General features: G+C 40.4%; 1 protein-coding gene across 1 annotated transcript in view; it reads left to right on the top strand.

Annotated features, from left to right (window-relative positions):
* Nucleotides 1-723: 723 nt before the first annotated feature.
* cemip (cell migration inducing hyaluronidase 1) overlaps nucleotides 724-23,154 on the top strand; it is a 107,179-nt gene continuing 84,748 nt past the window's right edge. The window contains exon 1 of the mRNA XM_008292738.1: nucleotides 724-1,070. The gene's annotated coding sequence lies outside the window, so the exon portion shown is untranslated. The remainder of the gene's footprint in view (nucleotides 1,071-23,154) is intronic.

Here is a 23,154-nt window from a genome sequence, read left to right on the forward strand (position 1 = left end):
AGAAACACAGCAAGCTTCCCAATGGGAAGTTACTACAGTTCTCTTAAAATGCTTTTGTTTGTCTTCTATAACAAGACACATTATAGTTGTCCCCTTAACGACACAAAATACGCAGATTCGGGATCAGATTTTGTTAAAGTTGGTTGGACCAGATAGATGAGTGGCTCCAGTGTCTCCCACATGCAGATCCGAGGGCTGAGAGTCCCCAGTTCAGTTCTTGATGGGTCAGACCGTTTGCTGCTTTCCTAGTCTGCTTCCCACACACTTCCTGTCTCGCTCCACTGTTCCAAATTAGATTAAACTACAAACAGACAATCACATTTTTTGAGCTGTATGGGAAATCCGAGGAATGTAAAAGAGAGATAGGTAAACATTGGACATGGCTTTTATGTTTGAATCTCAGGCTGAACAAGCTTTAGGTTTGTGCACTTAATCACTTTCTGCTTCCTACTGTGTGTGACTAATCATTGAAACTTCAGTAAAACTCTCACACCTTGTCTTAGTGTAGACACAGACAGCTGATGCAGTGAATCGGAGCAGACAGCAGAGCAGAGAAAACAACTCGTACAACATAAAGATACTCGTTAGTCGCTCGAGGGCTTACTGAAGCACAGCCAAACATCTCAGCACATTTTCCTTTTACACGCCACTTCACTGGAGATTGAAGTTGTTTCTTTCTCACGAGCTCACCTACGACTCTGCTCAAACACTCTAAAACTGCTCTTCACTAGACAATGACGCTGACTGCTCAGTTCGTTATAGGCTGAGTCTTCTGTATGTACCGTGTTATTAGCTAACATAGTGTGTAATTGAGAAGGATATTTTCAGTCAGTTTTGGTAACAATTCTTCCCCCTACCTATCAATTAAGCATAGATGGCTCACTTTTTAGGTGTTTCTAAATGCAAGTCACATAATAGCTCAATATGGTCCTTCCATTTATTCATGTTTTTTTACTAAAGCTAACACTGAACCCAAATGTCAGCTTCTTGCTGTTCAGCTTTGTGTCTGTGTCTTACTGCAGACCTCCAAGGGCCTTGTGTTGTCAGGACATTACATTTCCAGGCTCACAGTGAGTGCGTCATGACAGCTACTGCTGTGATTTTCTAACTGTTTTTGTTTTTGACACTTACTTAAGCTTTCTAAGTGTGTCCTGTCAGTTGATGGGAGTCATTAATGTGACGCCTCTCAGAGAGACGTATGAATGTGCAGCAGCCAACTCGAGCACGAGAACACAGACTTACAGTAGAGTGTAGCAGGCTAAATGTGTTTGTTTGTAAATGAGTGACTTTAATGTCTTGTAAAATAATATATGGCACTTATATTGTTTGCTTACTATCATATTAGTGATTTTATTGTTTCCACCGGTGGCGGCCTTCACCTATGCTGGCTCCCTGAAACCTGATCTCATCTGAACCTTGACCTCAACACCATAAACATCACAGCCTGCTTGTACAGCAACAAGGGCCTGATGGGGGTTGGCCCCAAAGTCTGCAACAACCTCACCATCAGAAAACAGCCTCCCCTGTGCTTTCCCCTCTGTGTGTCATACTGCTAGTTACCTAAATGAAAACACATGCTATTAAATGACAACTGCTTGTGTGAATCTGACTGATCTGAATGCAGAATACATTTGTGTTGTTGTTGTTGCAGTAGGTGAAAACAGGGCTTTTAATTATTCTCTAAATTATTCATTGAAGCATGTAAACATAATATTTTATTATTGTTTTATTCATTCATAGGATATCATTATTAAGATGATATTCCTGTTATTTTTTAAACCATGGCAGTTTGATAATTGCTGCACCACCTGGTGCTGCCAGTGTCTGTGTTGTCTTGCCGAGTCTGTTCAGGTGGCCCACATTCTGTATCACACCTAATTATCCTCCTTTCTCACTACTCACATTATCTGTGGTGGACTGCAATTTTCAATTTTAGGTTCCATTTTATTTTCTATTTATATTCTTCCATTTCCAAATCATCCAACATCACATCACAGAGGACACACAAATGTACCTTTACTCGAGACCTGTGACCTCAGGAGCCCAGCTGCTGTTTCCCACCATTTCAGTTGTGCCAGCTGTTGGATGGCACAAGATTTTGTTCACCTCTGTAACTGAAAACCAGAAGTCAGAATTTCCAGTCCCCCTGCAACATATCAGTGTCATTTAGGGCAGCAGGACAGGCAGACAGCACGAAGACTGATGTCCACTGATTCAAAGGATCTCCATGTAACAAGCTGTGATTGTGTTGCCACTTTCCTGGAGGACATCCCATCCAGCATCCAGAAAGAGGTGGCACATGACTAGCCATTTATTCAGCTCTGCACTACACTAGTGACTGTAGGCTCTTTCTCTTTCATTACTCGGACTGAATCACTTTATGGGGATTCATACGACAATGGAGATACAGGATGACTAACTAATACTTTAAAGAAAAGAGGTGCAGAATCTCTCCTGTCTGTTTCTGTGCGTCTCCCATTTCACTGTGATGACTTCATTGTTGGTGATAAAACGAACATTTCTAGAAAGAAGAGCCTATCAAAGGACGCTCTGTCTTTTCTGCCTCGCTGTACCTTTCCAGCCTCCCTCGCTTTCTCGCTTCTCACTCAAGGTTCAGACACAAATTTCTGATAGATTGCAGCCAGTGAGGTGAACATAGCCAGTCAGTTCTGACACCTTTAGCATGCATGGGAAACTCTCCACAAAGCTCTCCTCTTCCCTGTGGTGCGTTGGTTCACTGACATTAGTATTTCACTGCTGTCACAGATTTAATGATTTAGTGGCTGAGTACAGATCCCAAGTATCCCTGCCTGGCATGAAGGTACTGAATGTCTCTAGGTGACTCTCTGGCTGACTGTCAGCGCTCTGCCATGTGCTAAATGATTGTCCCTGATTTAGAGGAACAGTTAGATGTCATAATTGGCCTTGCGGTCACTAGACATTTTAAACTTTAATTTTAAACTCTTCCTAGTTTCTGATATCATCAACTAGTGCCATCAGAAAAATCTGAACAAATGTGTTCAATAAGATGATCGGGCACAAGTCATAATGGATGTAAAAATAACCGCTCTTACAGGTTACAAAAATAAATAATATTCAGGCCGAATTAATGTTACTTGATGCTTTATTAATCAGTTATTGTTAATTGATTATTTATTACTAATAATACAGGTATTAAGTATTTAATATTTCTTAAAGATTTTAAAAAAAAACATCTATTAACCTTTTAATGAGGTATTATGATCATCATTTGCATCTATATAATCAATCAATCAATCAATCAATCAATCAATCATTCAATCAATATTGCTTATTGATGATTTACAAATTACTTACTAACCATTAACGAAGTGTTTTAAATATCAAGCTCATCTTGTTTATTGATGTTTTACATACAATCTCTCAAAGCTTTACAAATCATTGAGTCACTATTAACAAATACTTAATATATTTATTTGTCTATTTATTTGTTTTGATCAGTTAATGTCATTAGAATGTAACCGCTAGTGTCTCCTATATATGGTGATGCTTTATATGGCATTCAACCAGAAAAATCTGTTGTTTTTCTACATGAAAAGTGAAGGGATCGCCAGGACTCAGGGCTTTCCATATCAGATTTTATGGGAATCTACACATGTATGTTTATGTAGTTGAAGTCTGAACCAAAGTGATGTATTGACTGACTGAGCTTATTCTAGTCAGTCAGATGGCTAATAACACTGAAACTGTTGCACCAACTTTTCTGTCTTTGAGATTAACACCAAACATATTTTCCAGGCTGCTGTGTGTGAAAGCATGAAAACATCTCAAACGTGCTCATCTCTTGATTTCTTGACACTGCTATCAAGGTAATTTGCTGTTAAAAGTCCCAGTTAAAGAAGTAAGGGCCTTTGATGGGCTGAGAGTGGGATGTAGCGCAGTGAGTGACGAACATGCTGACCTTCAAAGTGTAGACAGTAGCTTTGCTGGTCCTCTCTTAGTGGACTCCAGCACTTCAGCAGTCATCCATTATGTGTTTCTCTGGGAGAGTGAGTGAAAACAAGAGAACACAAATACTAAAAATCATATATATTTTTACTGGGTTAAATAAAAAGAAATAGAAAAGAAATAAGAGAGAAGAAGAAGCAAGGACTACTAAATATAAGTATAATCGAAATCGAAATTTCTACCTTGAGAGTGGGTGTTTTTTTTTCAGTAATAATGGGGTACCAACGTAAAAGCACTGAAATAAAACATTAAAAGCTGTAACAATAAATTGGGGTGATACTCTGACAACAGAAGAGTTGTCTAAACAACTAAACCCTCATACTGCCAAGCTAGTCAGATATCTTGTTTTCAGTCAGATATCATTTTGTTTTTAGTCAGATATCATTTTGTTTTTAGTCAGATATCATTTTGTTGTTGCATCTATAATTCCCATAATATTCCTCCATTGTGCTGCCAAAACAGCCTTGACCTGCCTGGGCCTGGACACAGGAGCTCTGGCTCTGGCACCAGGACACTGACAGCAAATCCGTTAGGTCCTGTGAGTTACAGAGTTGGGGTTTGGTTAAAATACGTGCAAATTGACAAATCGTATAAACCATAAGTCAACTTTTCTTTCAGATCATCGTAACCTGCCACATGTCTCCAACTCAGCTGCATGTATGCCTGAAAGTCTTTTTGTCTAAGCATGTGATAATAAGGCCTGGTACATGTATGTAAAGGCAGTATATTACTTCAGCACGTGTGCTCAGTGGGGTTCAGAACATGGTTTTTCTGCGGCCTTCTCACATTTCCTCTCATGTCCTCCCATGAGGTTGTCAGTCTCTCATGCTGTTTAGGTAACAACTCCAGACTGCTGTCTTTGGCTTAACTTGAAACCAAATGTAGCAAACTCAAACAGCCCCACACTCACTATGAGAGACTTTCTCATGTCCTGAAGCAAGACTTTTGGTGTGACAGGACAGGAAACAATACAGCCCCCATAATCCTTTCTCTTGTTGTATTTCTGCTGTGGACAAAAGACCACTGGTTGTGTGTCCATGTGACTGGAGGCTGTAGTAACCATGACAAATTAAGGTACATGTGCAGAGTTACACAAGACCTTCAAGTCTTTGGGTCTGAAGGATGTACCGGAGAGGTACAGGAAGTTAAAAGATTCCTGCTGTTAAACACTGCTATTAGACTTTGTGGTAAGCAAGACACACAGAGATGAAAGAGATATCAACCTTTTATTGAGAAGGCATGGATCTCCATCCAGCAGAGTGGGGCCATTGCAGTGTCACTGTGGAAAATGACCAATGTTGGTCCACCTCTGCACCAGAGAACCCAGCTTGTTCTCATTTTCAGTTTTGTTTCATGTTGTAAACTATGCTTTGCCTTTTTAATACAGAAAACAAGAAACCTCTCCAAAATGATGACGTGTTCCTTGAAGTTTCTTTCCATGGGTACTGTAATGCAGTTAAAAGTTAAAATCACACAGAAATGATGTTATGAAGTTATATTCCCAACTACCTACCCCCCCAAAAAGTGGTTAGGTAACACCGTGGCAGATACACAATACACACTCCTTCAGTGCGAAATGTTTGTGAAGATGTTGCCACAGTCAGAGCAAGACTAGTTGTTGTTTAGACTTTTTAGTTATAGAAAATATTTTCACAATGCATCCCAGGTTACAAGAGCATGAACTGTAGCAACTAAACCAATAAGACTTTTTGTGGTGAAGAATGAGCAAACAGAATAGAAATGGAGGCGAAAATATATTAAAGGACACAAATCAAGCTACTTCATGGTTCACTTTGCTAAGTTGCCTAATTAATTCTGAATATTAAATAAATGACGTGTCTGGCTAAGACATAGTGAGGTATGTCTTACATAAAAAAATAGAAGTGAAAACAAATAAGTCCAGTGTGGCCAGAGCAGTTCAATCCTTTGTGTCTAAAACTACAACAGTAAATATTTCAGACAGACTGTCAAACACATGACTTCTTATTCTGCTGAGCTCCCGGTTGTTCAGACAGGTCTCTGAATGCAGCACATCTGAGTGAATCCTGATTATCCTTCAGGTTGAACATGTTTGCAGAAGCGAGACATAAGCATAGCAAAAAGAGGCACACTGGTAGGCTTGTTTCCAAGCATGATAGCTCGGCTGGTATTGGTTTCACCTTGTTGCTCTGACTCGTGTGCATGTGTGTGTGTCACCATGACAAATTGTGTTCCTGGAGAACCCTTCTGTAGCGGGAACTACCACCAAGGCATTTTGAGTACTTGGAAGGTGTTTGTCTAGAAAGTAACAGCAGGGCACTGAGTACTTATAGAACGTGTACTCATATTCTGATTATTGAGTAATCATACATCAGAACGGCAACATAATGGAAAGTAATGTTTTATGTCTGTTTCGTATTGTTTTGTGAACTTTTCATGTTTTAGTTAGATCAAAAGCATTTTAAGGCAGTGAGCTTGTGCCCATCATCCCAGGTAAGAATACAGCTTTATATCTAGAGGACATATTAAGACTGGGATTCGACTGCACTTGAGGAAAGTATTTATTTCAGGATAACAGACAGTACATGTCCAGTATGTCTGGCTTTGATGCTGCTCTTGTGATCCTCCGTCCTGATCTACTGGCAGAGCTTCAGATTGACAACATTTGAAAAAAGTGAACACACGAGAAAATGTTTCTTTATAACATATAGATGCTAACCCAGAAGGAGGCTGGGCATTTCTGACAGAGATACAGATCAGTAGAGGGGACATGGGCTCATGTAAGAGGTAAGAGCAAGCAAAAAGAACAATTATCCTGTCAGTTATGAGGACTGCCCATTGGGTGACCTATAATTAACCCGTGGATGACTGGACAGACAGGGACATGGGTCTGTCACTGACTTCATACCTACCTGAACCACTGAACAGCTTTTTTTTTTATTAATCAAATCAGAATCATCTATAAAATCGTTCAAATCCAGAGCCCTCATTAAACTTAATCTAGGTTAAAAGGGGCACTGCTTATTGTTCTGGCTGTAAAGGAACATAAAAGCAGCAGATTATCCTGGATCCTCCATATATTTAAAGTAAATCATAAAAAAAAAAAATAGCTCTGCATTGGAGGTCTTACTTCAGTGTCAGACCTTGAAGGGTGCAGCTTCAAGCACAAGAGCAGAACACCATAGCAGCGATTAATCTTTCTCTGGAGCCTGCTTTAGGTTCTGTCTTAAAAAAAAACAAGACAGGTTCTGCCGTCATTATTTCACTTACTGCCACTGTTTGATTTACATCTGCTATATTTACCACATAGGTAAATAGTATTTTTTGTGTGTAACCCAAAAGAAAGGAGTTGAAAACATAATTACTTTTTGTTGTTGTTTTTTTTTCCCACCAAAGAAAGGCATATCTAGATCTCTTCTTTATGTAATAATGTATCTAGAAAAAAACTGGTGATAATGTGTAAAGGGATTCCCTGAAGGCCAGTCATAGTTTTCACTGTTTTATGAGTTTGAGTTTAACATCTGGTTCAGAGCTGTGATGTGGTCTGCCCTGTTCACAGACACGTGGCAGCCTCGAGAATGCTGCTGATGTGTGTGCACGTGCATATTTATGTGTATGTGTTTACAAAGGTCTTCCTCCAAACAAACACATGCACGCACTCACGCAGAGTGGAATGCTAAATGGAAGAGTAATTGTTGTACTTTGCCAAGAAAAGATTGCAGTGATTTATTATGATGCTGAAAGGATAACCGTGTCTTTCTGAAGATCTTCCACGCGTTGCAGTGTCGTCTGCACTGTGTGTTATAACAATGTTTCTGTGTGTTAGACAATCACACACATTTCCTAGTAGGCAGGAGCTGACCGTGTCTCTGATTGCGCTTGTTTCACACATATACATGTCTGTAAAGGTAGTGGCATGCGGGTTTTACGGGGTGGTATTTTCTATAAAAATCTCCTCTGCACTGCCACCTGCTCCAGCCCTGCAGCTGCTATGGGCCTGCTGCTGCCTTTATAGCAGCGGGGCTCTCTACACACACACAGGGAAATACAGTGGCTTCAACACAGCCATGCACATACTGTTCCCTTTTAGATCATTTAGCATATCTTAGCTATAACTAGTGTACTTTTGAGGGTGTGTTCAACATCCTCAATTACTCTTCTCTCCTGCCGAACAAAAGCAGAATTTTGCCTTGTCTCATGAGATTTATAAGGACCATTAAACACAGAACCTTTCACGTGTAATTTTTTTGTAGCAAGAATTGTAATACAGAAATAAAACAAAAGAGACAGGTAAACTATCATCCCCTGCATGTGGGAAATAAATATATTTACTACCCAGCAAAGACTGATTGTGACATCACTAATGAACTGTGTATGTGGTGGAAGATTAATATGGTACAGTCACACACACACACATACACACACACACACATACACACACACACACACACACACACAAAGGAAGAGTGAGAAATGAGGAGTTGCTGAACAAATATACCTTCTACATATTACATACATTTTTCAACCCTTTTCCTCCATCTTGACGTAATTGTTAAACTTAAGAAATAAATAGCTATGTAGGGATTGCAACTTCATATCCATCTGGTTTTTGCCATACAAACACACTTGCCCTACTAATGACAGTTTCAGATAGTCCACCATCAGTTTGCTCCAGATGGAAATTACCTGACAGTTGTTTGATAGATTAACATAAAATTAGGTAGAGCGTATCTATATTTTCAGCTATTCAGAGAAATATGATGATATCTATGACATACAAATGTTGTAGCAGCCATTGAATACCACAACAAGTTCAATAAGTTAAAGGGTTGGGCATCTGTAAATTAGAGCATCGTTCCTTTTCTCTTGACATTATAAACAGCCTTTTCATTTAAGGAAACAACTAGGTAATGTAAACAGAGGCTTCAGAATAGTCATAAAGGTAAAGCAACAATGAAAACAGAGATATGTAACAGCTAAGCTGTTAAGGCCTGATGCATTATGTGTGTGTATATCTATCACCCAGACTGATTATTGGTTGACAAATAAACCCTTAAGCATAATCCAGAGAGCTTAGTGATGATGAATTGGACTTGTTGGTCTCTAAGCATACAAGGATCTGCCATACAGTATGAGTCTGAAATTTGCACTGTACTCAATAGGAACTTGAAGGCAACAGAGCACATTCATGATACACAGATGGTGACAGATTGGGGAATGTGGGGTTGGAGACAACAGGTGTCTAATTTTTAGCCCAGAGTCCCGTAACTGGGTAATGCAGCCATGCTTGGAAACAACTCTCTCTGCTGCGATAAGACACCTGTCATTGGTCTCTCTTCCCGCCAAGTGATGCAGGGGGCTGTTTGGACCTGTTACAACTGGACTGCTGAGAGCTGCCTTTTAATGAATGTTTGTTCTACTGGCTGAGAAGGCTGACCTCCTAAATAACAGGTTCAGGAATATGGATAGTTTCATGAGGTCAAAGTTCTGTCAAATCTATTGTTTGAGGGCACACATTACACATGCAACACTTCCCATAACTTTTAAGTGTTAGGTAACAGTTTTTTGAACTGTTAGCTCCCGTAGAGAAGCTCGTAGAATAAGCTGGCTCTGTTTAATGATATCCAGTGGTGCTGTGTTTTTCTTAACAACCAACTGGAGCTTATCAGATTAAAGGCTAGCTTCACCCTGCATTTAAGACCAGAGAACATCACCTAATTCAAACCATTACACGCTAATACACCATCTTCTTTGAGGACTAAATGAGATTAAATTATTACGCTTCCAAGGATCACTCCCTACATGGGCATTAAAGCTCAAGTCTTACATGGCATGCACAGGAGAAGTAGTTATGAGCAGAACAAGAAAGGTTGCAGTAACAGAGAAAGGAACGTAGTTGCAATACAAAAGAGAATGTAGGTGTGTGTGCATCAAGTTTTGTGCAAGTACAAATATGTTTGGCTTTATGGATTCATGCCCCTGTTTTGTTGAGAAGCACTGATCCATTTGTGTAGCTCTGATGGTAGCTTAGCTGTGTGGATATACAGTCTGATGTGCTGGGGCAGCCACATTACAGGTTTAAAGATCAACAAACCTGTCAAACTGAGGAGATTTAGCCAGATTAATAGAGGAGAGGGGAATGTTCCATCTTCTGTTCCTGACAGGCCAGCTCAACGAAGCAACCATTTCATGCCTCACCTTCACACATTGGACTTGCAAATAAAGTGTGGTTTGGCATTACTGACTCTCTCTCTCTCTCTCTCTCTCTCTCTCTCAGAGTGTGTGTGTGTGTGTGTGTGTGTGTGCGCACGCGCATGCGCATGTGCATGTGCATGTGCATGTGTGTGCTTAAGTCTTCCTCTCATCTGACTTTCAAATGCTGGACCGTTTGGCAAGGCTCCCATAGAAACATGGCACATTGAGATGAGGTGATCTTATTAAAAACCATCTGCAATGTTTCTAGGAAAGATATCAAAGCAGCTCTGTGCTGTGTCAGGACTCATTTATCAGGAAATTGAGATTTGTTAGCTGTTTCGTTATGCTTCTCGTTAAACATATTAGAAGGAGTGTTACTGCTGTGCATGCAGACTGTGGGAGGAATTAAATAAATGGGTAGTCAGTGTGTTCAGTGTTTTGGTTTAGGCTTGCAACACCTCCACAAGGATCAACAGTTATTTCCTCTCTTCCTTCCAGACTCCCTCCTCACCTCTCCAGATATGCCCACCTCCACACACCCACTCTCAGTCTGAATGAAACACATCTTTATAGCTGTGTTGCATCTTTCTATGGCTTTAACTGACTGCGAGGCGGCCATTATTCATGTCTTAAGGAGGTGCAGAGCTCTCAGCACAAAGGCAATTTGAAATGCCAAAAGTGTGTATTAGCATGTCTTTGCTCGTCTTATTAAAACTATTTAGATACTCATGCTTCTGTGACCTGATACATTTTTGATGATACATGTTTAGAGTTGTGAGTTAGCTTTGCATGCCTTAGAAAAATAAACTCAAGTACTATCTGTGCACCCCAAGCCTGAAATATAGTATCTTAATATATAGTATCTAGTTAATTTGTTCTATAGCACTTTATTGTCGAATGTAACTGATGAAAGACCATGTAAAGGAAATTTGGAAGTTTGTTTCTAAACACAGTGAACATATCTGGAAATAATTACCTTTAACACATGAAAAGACTGTGAACAAATGTTAAGAGTCTGCTCTCCTCACCTCCAAAACATTCTCAATATACTCCTCTTTTAAGATAATCCCTACCTCATTTCTCTTTCCATCCACATCACGGTAGAACAGTTTGAATGCACCTCTGGTGATCCTGGCCTTTACTCCTCTCCACCTGAGAACCACAGTCCTGCTAAGTGGTAAATCAACCCAGTGTTTCTGAAACTAGTTTGGAGTTTGTTCACATAAAAGGAGGTGGTGTTGGCAGCAGATGACCAGTCACAAACATGGACAGATCTACAACTGCATATTTCACACAAGAAGAACAAGCTATAGTCCAAAACCAATATGACAAATTTAAAAACGTAATGCAGGCTAAAAGCAACACAGCTGCCGCAGCCAAAGCCAGGAAGGAAAGCTGGCAAAAAAAAATTCTGAAAGTGTAAGTTTTTGGGCTTATTGATATCACTGCTCTGTTTTTAAGACACAAGTCAATCTGACAACAACTATAACTGTCTACTGAATTCAGTTATTGTGCTGCTTACATGTAGCCTATTCTTACGGCATGTATCACAGAAATGTATCCCTATTCTTTCAGCTTCAGCCGTGGTGATTTTAAACAGTCTTGGAGGCAGGTAAAGAGCAAATATAGAAACATCATTCAAACCTGTAGATAGACTTACTGGAAGTCTTATAAGGTCAACAAGTATAAGACGTTAGGGACTTTTTAAGAGTCTGTTTCATGGATCGTAGGCTATTGCTGCACAAAGGCTTATATAACAATAAAAATACTTTGAAATTTCTGGCAGTCAGCACGAAAAAAATACCCGAAAGCAATGACGACCAGAGGTTCTCCACTGAGAATCTAGAGTTTTCATATCTATGCTTGTCAGGTAAAGAAAAGTGTGTAGACAGACTAAAAATCCTTACCTTTCTACCTGACCTGTTCACTATTGGTTCACCAAACTCCACGGGATCTTCCAGGAATCATGATGCTATTTTCCAAGAGAACTGATTGGTCAGTAGGTTGGGCTTTTATGCTCATTCTTTTGCTTTTTCGAACATACCCTCATAGTATAGCAGGTTATGTTCCACTCTTACTCTTAGCATATCTGCTACAATTTTGTAGCCCTGAAAACTCAGGGATAAAGCCAAAGTTACCTCACTGACCCTAAATCCTGCTTCTAGGCTTCTTGCCTCTTGCTCCCACAGTGTATCTGTCTTTATTCTTTCAGTTGCATCAGCCAAATCTGTCCTTTTACTAGTCACTGTGCCAACATTTTGGTTTCCAACTCTCACCTCTCGTTCTTACCCTTCCACCTCTCCTGCTGTCTCCAGAAATGCCTTTTACCAGAACCCTGCTTGCCAACAGCACCAGTGATGCTCCTTGGTAATGCAGGTCTCAACTGATCTGGTATGAAAATCAGATTTATGATGTGCATGTTTGATTGAGCTGAGGTTTTACACCTTCCTGAAACAATCCGCACCATTCAATCAAAATTATGACTGTAAGAGTGTTTACCCCCAGTGGCTAGGTTACAATAAAACCAACACATTTCCCTTCACTGATTTATAAAGTAATTGTGAATAAAATATATAAATACATTTACTAATAAAAAAAAAAAATAGTTTGACATCTTTAATAAAAAAAAAAAATAGTTTGACATCTTTGCAATACGTGGACTTTTTTGCATTTTAACAGCTGACAATGCTTTGTTTAATCATAAGTTTGTACTGATAGGTCCAACTTAGCTCAAGAAGTTAAATTTCATTAAAGCACAGTGAATTAAAGTTAACAGATAAGGAAATATTTTCTTGAGGCTACACCCCACCTCCTTTTCTCCAGTAGAAACCAGAGCTAATAATAACCAGGGGTTGGGAAAGGTTTCTGTTGTGTCAGGATTAACATGGGCGTGCAGTTCAGGCAAATTTTAGTGGTTGCTAGATCAGTAAAATGTGAGATTGTCATTCCAGTGGACGGGGGACATTGCAGAAGAGGGCAAAGCAGGACACTCAGCAGCAGTTTGGACAAACTTGTGCTGCATGTTCATGCTGAATTACAGCAACATCTGTCATCTGAATTCCATTCTGTCAGCACTGTACTTATATCACTACTCTCCATTTTCTGCAGCTGTCTTTCTGTTTTGCATCAGCAGTGGAAAAAAATGCATTTTTGATGTGCCTTTCGCAATATAAAATATCTAGATGATGTTCTGTTACATGACTTTATGATATTTTATGTTTTTTAAATGATGAAACAATGGCTTTATCTGTCAGTGCCACTGATAGGGAAAGGAAGTCATACAGTATTGAGAAATGAACTAACACTCTGAATCTCATCTTTTCATTTGATTTGATGGTAGCAAGATAAATGCAGAATATTGTCAGCCCTGTCCTTTAAGATTTCAGTGACTGCCGATTTGGTGACCTTGTCTTTAGTAATACACTGTTCTGTTGGTACAGACGTGCACATTGACCACTGGGAAAGGACTCCCTGTTCTTTCAGAATGCAATACGTCAAATGTCTGTTAATTAAAAACATGCTTATTATAAACAACATCAAGGTTTGATATAATGACAGTCTGAAAAATTAAGGCTTGTGTTTAATGTGTTGCTATGTCATAGTTCATAGCTCATCAAAGTAAGGCTATGCTGTATTTTGTTGTGCAGGAAGATGTTTGGTGAATCTTTCCTAGTTGACAAAGAAGTCCCACCACTATTGTAATCTGTATGACTGCCTGTGTTGGCACAGCAGGTCTCTCTCTTTGAACCCATTAGACTGTCAACTGTATGACCTTCTCTCGCTTTTCCTCCACTCTTCCCCTTAGCATAGCTGCTGTACCTCAAGAGGACAAAACTCTTAATTGGAAGAAGTGATTAAACAAGTGCCTTATATATTTATTAAGCACATCAGTGGGAACCTGCTGGCTCTGTGCTCTGTCAGCCAGGACTGATAATCACAACTGCTAGATGAGGAACATGAATAGGGGAGCAGTCACCAGAGCCAATTTCTCTTATTCCCCCCAAAGAAACATCCTATCAAGTTGAAATGTGACTTTGAAATATACGGCCTACATTTCACAAGACCCTACTGTGTAATACCACTAAACTTTTAATTAATTGAAAATGATATTGTCTTACCCTTTTTTTTATGGTCAGTCTTTACGTACATGTCGTATTGGGGATTTGAGTCGTGTCTCTGCTTTTTGTGGATGACTTGGTTCTGTTGACTTCATCAGACCGTGACCTTCAGCTCACACTTGGATGTTTGGCAATGAAGTGTGAAGTGGCTGGGATGAAAGTCAGCACTTCCAAATCTGATTCCATGGTTCTCTGCTGGAAACTGTTTGATTGTTCCCCCGGGGGTGGAGGTGAGCTGCTGCCCCAAGCTGATGATTTTAAGTACCATGGGATCTTGTTCTCGAGTGACAACAAAATGAATTGTGAGATAGATAGATGAATTGGTGTAGCATTAGCAGTAATGTAGGTGTTGTACTGGACTGTTAGCAATTTATCTGCTGATATTTGCTCCGTCCCTCAACTATGGTCATAAGCTCTGGGTGGTGACAAAAAGAACAAGACTGTGGGAACAAGTGGCCAAATCAGCTCCATTCGTACAGTGGCTGGGCCAAGCTTTAGAGATAGGGTAAGGAACTCAGGCATCCAGAGCTCCTTTGTCCTGACAGGAGTCAATGAAGGTGGTTCAGGCATGGTGCCCTATATTTCAAAGGCAAAGCAGAAGCCTGTACTTGTGTGTACGTGCTTGTCCCTCCCTCAATTGTCCAATATACAAACCCTAGACTGGGCATTTATCTCTGATCACTTTCTCAGCTCTGTTTGAAGTAGTCAGCTTCACTTGAATACAAAACCAGTAGTCTTTCCATCTGAGCTGATTTTACTGTCTGTTCCTGTCTGACCCGTGATTATATCTGTTTGTTGTCTTTGATAAGGGCTGGACTGTGAAAGACCATAATGACTAAACTGTAAGGCAAAGCCATTATATATCTGTTACTTAAATGACAGCACAGAACACACACAGGGGAAAAGAGATATTTATATGTGAACTCTCTCAATATATATAAAAAAAGTTAAAGTAGCATCCAATACCTCACTAATATAATCAACCTTCCTCTCACACACTGTTCTTTTGACTCCTTGCATTGTTTTTGATCTTCTTGCATTAGTCTCCTCAACACTAGGCACCTCAAATACACACACACACACACACACACACACACACACACACACACAAAATACCAGCGTGCTAATGTAGAAATAAGTTTCATCATTTGCAGCATTGCAGCGTGTGTTTCAATTTCATCACACTTACATTTTCAGATGGTATATTCTCTGGGCTGTGCAGAGATCACAGTGTGACTGCAGGGCTTGCTGAGAATCACACTTCATGCTTGTTGTTGATGCTACCGCCGGCTTTAATGAGGTTATTTCTCCCCTTCCTGTTCTTTAATGTAACTCTTGAGAGATTACATCACTTCATCATTGTGACTTGGGGATCAGAAAGAGACAGAAAGCTAAAAGGAGAGTATATGTTGGCCTGTCAGTCTCTCAGATCATCGTGCTGCCTCTGATCTTTCTTTTTAGCCAGCAGGTGTCAAAACTGAGGTCGCTAATATGTTCAGCGCGCTGAAACTTACACTGAGTTCATTGTGTTCTAATCCAAGGTTCTCTGTTTTGATAGAAACAAACTACATTGAACTTATTGTCTTAAATCATGTCAAAATCTAATCTAGTCATTTTTACACTGGAACCACTGTGTTCTGTTGTCCTCTTGGGGACATAGTAATCATTGAAGGTCCCATATTGTGCCCCTTTTCACCAAATTGATCAGTCTCACGTGTCTCCACAGTATGTCTTTTAGTTTTTCAGGTCAAAATACCTCAAAGACAGTTCATTTCACAATGATTGTATAACTCCTGCTTTTAGGACAGTTCTTGATAGACTGTTTTGCTGTGAAAACCAATGAGCTGCTGCTGTTCTCACTCCTTCAGGAGGAACATGTTGTCTGCATCTGTGATTGACAGCTCTGTGCTGTTAATTACAGTTTTAGCTGAATGATTATTGGTTGGGTCAAATTCTTACTGACTTGTAAAGCTGGGAGGCTAGCTAGTTGTTAGGAGGCCTGAGAACGAAAGACAGTGGCTGGATGTAATGTTTTCATACCCTAACAGCTTTTATTTGACACCTCGAAGTCTACAAGTCTATACAACCACAACACATAATAGAAAAGGATTTTCAGCATATGGGATCCTGAAGGAGGAAGTCAAGTGATGATAAATCTTAGACTTTTTTATTAACTACTAATAATAACTATGATGACAAAGTTTGCCATTCTTAAAGTCGTAGTGATCCCCCAACTGGAGTTGTGTTTTCACTCTTCTTTTCTTGTTAACTGAGAAACACAATCACCTTTAACATTTTTTTTTCTAAGAATTTTACAATGTATTTTAAAGAAAGAAACAGACTTTGTTTCTTTCACCTTAGACATGTTTTATACTATACAGTTGTGAACAAAAGCTTACATGCACTTGTAAAGACCACGTATATCATGGAAGTCTTAATTTTACAATAACTTCTTAACTTAACTCTTAACTGATGGAATCTTTTAAACACATGCATCTTTGTCACAAAAACACAATCATGCATTATAGTACTCTCAAAATTCAAGATAGGTCCTCTGGAAATATGACTGTGCCAAAAATATACATACAGCAACGTGAATTATCAGTTTTGGTGATTGCAATTAACTGTAGCTGCTAAATTCTCAGAACCAATTGAAATAAATGGTAAATAGTCAGCACTTATATAGCGCTTTTATCCAAAGCACTTTACAATGTGTTTCTCATTGACCCATTCACACACACATTCATACAACAATGGCGACAGAGCTGCCATGCAAGGTGCTGCCTGTCATTGGGAGCAACTTCGGGTTCAGTGTCTTGTCCAGGGACACTTTGACTTTGGAGAGGCTGGGAATCGAACTACCAACCTTGCAATTAGAGGACAACCTGCTCTACTACCTGAGCCACAGCCGCCCTTATAAGGTCCATAGAGTCCATTTGATACACTCATTGGACTTAGCCACAAATAATTACAAATTCCCAGGAGCTCAGCACAGATCTGAAAAAGCAAGTAGTTGACTTGAACAAGTCAGGAAAGTCACTTAGGGCCACTTCAAAGCAGCTAAAGATCCTAACACCATCTGTGCAAACAGATGTTTGTAAGTATAACATACAGTTGGGTCACTGCCGTGATCAGGAAGAAAACAAACTCTTACCTGCTGCTTAGACAATTGGTCAAGATGGTCAAGAGTCAACCAAGAATCACCAAAAAGTAGATCTGCATTGAATTAAAAGCTGCTGGAACACAGATGTCAGTGTCCATAGTCAGCATGTTTTATATCACCATGAGCTGAGAGGCTGCCGTGCAAGAAGGAAGCAATTATTTCAGAATTGGCACCCTCAGGCGTGTCTGAAATTTGCTGCTGGTCACATGGACAAAGAAAATGCCTTCTGAAGAAAAGTTCTGTGGGATACCGCACATACTGTCAAGCATGGTGGTGGTATTATGCTCTAGGGCTGTTTTGCTGCCAGTGGAACTGATGCTTTACACAAAATAAAAGGAATAATTAAGAATGAGGATTACCACCACAATCTTCAGGAAAAGCTAAAATCATCAGCTAGAAGGTTGGATCTTGGAAGCAGTCAGATGTTCCAACAAGACAATGACCCAAAACATATGTCAAAAAATGGTTTTAGACTGGCCTTTCTGGAGTACTGACTTAAACTCCATCAAGAACCTGTGGACTTTGCTGAAAACACAAGTCTGTGTCAGAACAGATTTAGCTGAACTGCACCAATTCTGTCAACAGGAGTGGTCAAATAGAAACCACAGGCCTGCCAGAAACCACCTAGTTGAGGTTAAAATGGCCAAGGGATGTTTAACTAAATATTAGCATTGACATGTATATTTCTGACCCAGCAGATTTTGTCATATTTCCAGAGGATCTGTAAGAACAAAAATGCATCCTTTTTTTTTCTGATCAAGACACGTTCTTTATCATTCCATTGATCATCATATTGAAAAGCAAGAGTTTTAAGAGTGATTGGGAATTCAAGACTGCCATGACATAGATGGGCTTTGTCTAAGTATACGTCTGTTTACAATTGTATAAATAATATGTACATGTAAATAAAGCCTTCTTACACACCCAGACTTGATATTTTCCTTTTCAGTTTTGCAAGAACTGGCCTGCTATTCATCAATAAGTTTGACCGAGGTTTTATAATAAACATAGCAGTCAAAGTTGTAATGACTTCTAACAAGTACGTTGAAAAAACATGATGAAGGATATTAAGTGCTAAACAAGTACTGATAACTTTTTAAACTGTAGTACTGATCATAAAAGCAATGTTTTGCACAACTTGTTCATTAATGTTAACCCACACAAATTCATGATACATCAGGTCATGAATGAATTTATGCATTAAGTCATGTGGAATCATGTGACAAATCGACCTTTCTTTTGACCTAAAGCTAGAATTCATGTGTTTGTTATTTCTGTAGGATCTCTCTGTCGGTGTGTGGTGTGTTTGTATGTGGGTGTGTGTGTGTTTGTGCATTTTTGTGTGACAGAGTGCATTTGTCTCTCTCTGCACGTTTTCATGCTCAAGCTAACCTTGTTAAGTGTACCTGGATCAGGTTGAGGACAGCATGTTCAGTATGTGACCAAATGTTATTTTCCTGCAACCAAATCCAGACTGCTTTTCAGGAAAGACACACGCACACATACTCCTGCCTCCTGCCTGCTAGAATGTGTGTTAGGACAGGTCTGCTATCAAAACTGACTTGCTGGCTGCTGAATGAATCATATTATTCTTTGTCACTGATGGCCTCAGAATGTTGCTAATGATATACATATTTTTATCACTGTGTGCAGAATTGCTTTGTGTGTGCCCTAGATTTGATCCTCACCAAAGTGTTAATGTTAATATAAGCATCACTTTGACAGTAACTCCCTTTGTGCTTTTTGTCATATAGAAGAATAAAAAAATGCTTTAGGTAGATTGATGCAAATCCCTGCATTTGCATCAATCTAACCAGGAGGTGCTAAAGCACAACTACAGGAAACCAGGAACTGAATGCGCAGCACTGTGCAATCCCACACAAGACAAAGTACAGAAAGCAAACTACACAATATTCTGACACTAATTCTTACAACTAATAACGCTACAATAAACATGAGCACAAGGGGTGAAACAAGCTACTCTATCGAGCTGGCAGGCAGAGGCAGGAAGAGTGGTCAGCAGGTCTGTGAGCGGAGGAGGAATGGAAGCATGGTGTGGAGAGTTCAGGCTTGGATGCCAGCTGCAGGTCCAGAGCTGAAGGTCCAGAGATGAGCCGAGGTCCAGACTGGTGGCGTGTGCATTGGAGGGAACAGCGTGAGGGGGAGATATCAGGCAGGGAGCAGAAGGGAGCACTGAATAGAAGCGAAGGCAGGTTAAACCAGAGCAAACAACGAAGAGGCAGAAAGATTTGTTCTGAGCTGACTGACTGTTGTCTTCTCAATGGTCCGGCATTGAATGGTGAGATGAGCCCATGTTTCATGGCAGGCTGAGGTGATTATTGGCAGGTGAGCCACTCCCTGACGCAGGTGTCCTCAGTCTGCTGATTATCCAATCAGAGCGGCACACACACACACACACACACAAACCTCACTCACGCTCACAGGAGGAAAAGGGGAAAGGAGGGAGAAGGAGAGCTGCCAACGACGCAGAGGTAGAGGTGGAGGGCATGATACAGGGTAGAAAAACCAGACAATAATAAAACTAAATACTGTAACAACATGTCTACCAAGCAGGCACAGAGTGAGCAGAATGTTAGCAGAGCAGCAGCAGTAGCTTCGGTGCTTGTCGCCAGCACCATGGAAGTCTTGTAAGTGCAAATGCACTATCACTGTAGTGATGCATGTAAATGCAGATAAATTATAGTTCACACGTAGAAAGATGCCTTAGCTTATGTTATGCTGCCTGTGTAGACAGCTGGATTGGAGCGTATCTGTTTTCAGGCATGTATAGGACAGGCAACTGAAAAGCACGCCTGAAATGCTACTTGAGCAAAAAGTTTTGCTTTAGAAATATAATAAACCAAATGGAACGAATTGGGTAACAGCGAAAACAGCACCAGGAATGATATTGCTGCAAAGCCCTGGATGACAGTTTCAGTGTCCTGATGACAATATTGACTTGGACAGTACTTTGACTGTTACAAACTATTTTGTTGTCTGTTTTAAATGATGGCTTTGTGAGTCACTTTATCTCAGCCAGCACAAAGTTGTCCCACAGTAACACTCTGGCAATTATTGACTGCTGGTTAGAAAAGAATGCAGCAGCAGACATCCTCCCTGGGTGAACAATGGCACGGTGTTCGCATTTTTTATTAAGCTTTGTTTACTGGGATATCAACTTCAACTGAATCAAAATCAGAAAGCCTTTATTGTTGTTGTTTGCCAAAACACTCAACGAAATTCAGCGTGCAACTTCCTTGGTGCTTTGTTTTCAGCTGGGCCTCTGGGACAGTTAAAAAGCCTTTGCCCGAGGATCGTAAAGAGCGTGGTGGAGAGTACGGTGTTAAAAGGTTAGCAATGTAAATAGGACAGAGACCGTTGAGTGCTTCAAAAGTGATTAATAAAATCTTAAAATCAATCCTAAAACATACTGGCAGCCAATGTAAAAGAGCCAAAACAGGCATGATGTGCTCACGTTTCCTTCTTCCTGGTTAAAATCCTGGCAGCAGCGTTCTGCACTATCTGTAGTCTGTCCAGGGATTTCTGATTAAGACACGTAAAAAGGCTGGTGCAGTAATCCAGCTGTGAGGAAATAGAAGCATGTAAATCATCTCTGTATCTTTAAAAGTTAAAAAAGAACAAATCTTTGAAATATTTCTAAGACGATAAAAACATGACTGTACAAGTTTTGTGGTGTGTTTTTCAGAGTTCACGTTAAAATCAAACCAGATGCCGAGAGTCCTTGCAGCCGGCTTCATGTTTTTCACTTGCGGGCCAGCAGATGGCAGAATTTGTTTCTCACGTCCACAATACAGTCAATTAAAGCACTCAACTTCCCAGGGTCAGTGACCTTAACAGACAGGTACAGCTGTGTGTCGTCAGCATAAAAATGAAATAAAACACTATAACTTTGTATTATATCTGCTGCAGAGTCTTTTTTATCTGCCATTGAGCAGCCTGCTACCACACTGTTATATTGTAGGTTATGAGGCCCTCAATCACAGAGTAGAAAAAATCTACCAGCATCTTCTCCACATTGTTCATTTTTAGCAGTCTTAAGAAGTAGAGGCACTCCTATGCCTTTTTGGTGATCACTGTGGTGTTGAATGTCCAGGAGAGGTCATCACACATGTGTAGCCCCAGGAACTTGAAGATATGGACCCACTCCACACAGGCTCCATTGATCAACAGCAGTGCGGGGTTCACTCTCTTCCTCCCCCTGAAATCCAGGGGGAGTTCTTTTGTCTTGTTGGTGTTCAGTTCCAGGTTGTTTGCTGAACACCACTCTGTCAGTCTCTGCATCTCATCTCTGTACCCTGCCTCATCTTCTTCTGAAATGAGACCAACTACCGTTGTGTCATCAACAAACTCAATGATGGTGTTGTTCGGGTGTGCTGGAGTGCAGTGATGGATGTACGGAGAATAAAGAATCCACTTGGACTCAATACACAGCCCTGGGGTGCACCAGAGTGAGATGGAGGAGGAATGGTATGGTCCAAGTCTAACGGTTTGTGAGGAAGTCTGTTATCCTATTGCAGATGGAGGTGGAGAGACCCAAGTGAAGCAGCTTGTTGAACAGGGTGTCTGACAGGATGGTGGTAAACGCTGAGCTTTAGTCTATGAACAGCATCCTCATGTAGGTGTCTTTGTGCTCCAGGTGGCTCAGGGTAGCATGTGTTGCCATGGAGACAGCATCCTCAGTGGACCCGTTTGTGCGGTATGCATACTGGTGTGGATTAAAGAAGGGTGGAAGACTGGCTTTGATGAGATCAGTTTTTCAAAGCACTTCATGAAAAGTGGAGTAAGTTCGACTGGTCTGTAGCTGTTCAGGTCCTCATCAGCAGCAGTATCTTTGGCACTTGTGCAATAACAGCTGATGGCCTGTGACAGGGAGACCCCTGCCAACTGATTAGGCACAGGCTTGCAGTACCTTGTCTGATACCCCATCAGGTTCAGCAGCCTTCCTTGGGTTGCTTGACTTCAGCACATTCCTCACTTCGTGTTCCTTCAGAGTGGAGCTGTGGGTGTTGGAGGCTGGTGGAAGCAGCAGGTCTGTTACAGTTCTTTTAATCTCAAACTTTGCAAGTAAGGTATTTAGCTCCTCAGCCAGCGAGGTGTCCAGGTTGACAGTGTTGTTATTGCTGCCTTTGTAGTTGGTTCAATGCTGGATCCCCTGGTACATCCTGTATGGGTTGTTCTCAGTAAGATGGTCCTCCATCCGCCTTTTGTAGTACTCCTTTGCCTCCCTGATGCCTCTCTTCAGGTCAGCTGTACTGCTACTTGTTCCCTGACTGGAAGGCAGTATTTCAAAAGTCTTTTTTTTTTGTACCTCAGTAGTCATCCAGGGTTTTTTCTTTTTTTAATGTCAGTGGCTGGCAGGTAGGCTCACCTAAATAACACTGGAGGAGACTAGAGTGAGTAGGAATGAGTTGATACACTGGCTGATTCTTAATGATTTTGAAGTTGTTGGAATACCAAAAGTTTCCCTGTGATATAGAACTGTCTCACAACTTTTATTAAATGTCAGCACCTGAAAATAATAATAACTTAAAGTCTAAATGCTTTATTGCAGATACACGATTTTGTTATAGCTTCCAAAAGTTCTTCAAATGCCTAAGATTGTCGTAATATTGCGTACTACCCGTACGAGCAAAATAAATGGCATCTCTAGCTTCCTCGCTGCAACTTTTTTCAGTCTATTGTTTGTAGTCT

This window comes from Stegastes partitus, unplaced genomic scaffold (genome assembly GCF_000690725.1).
Source record: "Stegastes partitus isolate 25-593 unplaced genomic scaffold, Stegastes_partitus-1.0.2 Scaffold828, whole genome shotgun sequence".
NCBI lineage: Eukaryota > Metazoa > Chordata > Actinopteri > Pomacentridae > Stegastes > Stegastes partitus.